Genomic DNA, 1,636 nt, shown 5'->3' with positions numbered 1-1,636 from the left:
CCAGACAGTGGTGTGGTGGTTAACGTGGCTGAATTCCACACTGCCAACTACGTGGTTTGAGTCCTGGACTGAGAAGCTTGAGAAACAGCAAGCGCACATATCCTCTGGCATTTATTTTTTAATGTTGCGGAAAGAAATTTAAAAAGGCACCAATAAATGAAAAACATCCATGTTCACTAATTAGATACTTAATATTGTTATGGCATCAATATTACCCAAAGCAATCTACAGATTAAATGAAATCTCTATCAAAATTCCAATGACTTTTTTGCACAAATAGAAAATTCCATCCTAAAATTCATTGGAATCTCGAGGGACTCCTGAATAGCCAAAACAATCTTGAAAAGGAAGAACAAAGGTGAAGGACTCCCACTTGCCACTTTCAAAACTTACTAGAAAATTGGGACCAGCAGTTAGTGTAATGGCTGTGTCACTGGACTCCCATGTAGTCGACCGTGGCTCGAGTCCTTGGCTCGGCGGCTTAAGCTCACGCCAGGCACGTGTGCGTGTGTGCCCAGGATTCCCGAGAGGAGAATGGAGGAGAAGGGATTGTGGCGTGGCCATCCCCCCAGGGGGGATTTCTTGCTTTCTGTCTCTGTCTCTGTCTTTCTGGCGAGTGCACGCGCCCTATAGCAAAAACCTCTCAAAAAAAAAAAACTTACTAGAAAATTATAGTAATCAAAACAGTATGTTATTGGCATAAAGACAGGCATATAGGTACAATAGAACAGAACTGAGAACATAGAAAAATGAATATATATAGCCAATTGATTTTGGACAGAGGTAGCAAGTCTATTCAATGGGGAAAGAACAGTCTCTTCGACAAATGATACTGAGACAACTGGATTTCCATGTGCCAAAGAACAAATTTGGACCCCTATTTTACATCATATACAAAAATGAATTCAAAATAGGTCACAGAGCTAAATGTAAGGCTAAACTATAAAAATCTTAGAAGAGGGCCAGCCACTACCAAAAAATCGAAGAAGCGCCCCAGCCACTACCATAGTGATTAAGGTAGCTGAATCCCACATGTCCAACTGCACAGTTCCCCTACCAGACCTAGTGGCTTGAAAAACACACCCAATGTGTGTGCATGTTTGCCCAAAATTCCAGAAGGAGGGAGAAATGGAGGAGATGGAATTGCAGCATGTCCATCCCCCATGGGGAGTGCTTTCTCACTTTCCCATTTCCCCTCCCTCTTTCTCTCAGTCTCTCTCCAACAAGCACATACATCCTCTGACAAATGATTTTGTTAAAAAGACATTATCAAGAAAAGAGAAAAGACAACTCACTTTCACTCTCACGGTCTCTCTCTCTCTCTCTGAAGAGTGCATGCGCACTACGGCAAAAACCTAAAAAAAAAAGGAAAAGGAAAAAAAGAGAGAAGAAAATCAGACCAGGTGCGTGTGTGCGTCTGCGTGCGCCCAAAATCCTGAGACAAGAATGGAGGGGAAGGGGGACCAGCAGTTAGCATAATGGCTATGTCGCTGGACTCCCACGTAGTTGACCGCGGTTCGCGTCCGGGACCCGGTGGCTTAAAACTCAAGTCGGGTGCGTGTGCGTGCGTGCATGCCCAAGATCCCGAGAGGAGAATGGAGGAGAAGGGATTGCGGCGTGACCATCCCCCCTGGGG

The sequence above is a fragment of the Tupaia chinensis genome, unplaced genomic scaffold (assembly GCF_000334495.1).
Source record: "Tupaia chinensis unplaced genomic scaffold, TupChi_1.0 Scaffold145304_1, whole genome shotgun sequence".
NCBI lineage: Eukaryota > Metazoa > Chordata > Mammalia > Scandentia > Tupaiidae > Tupaia > Tupaia belangeri.
Note: the sequence above shows the minus strand (reverse complement) of the source record.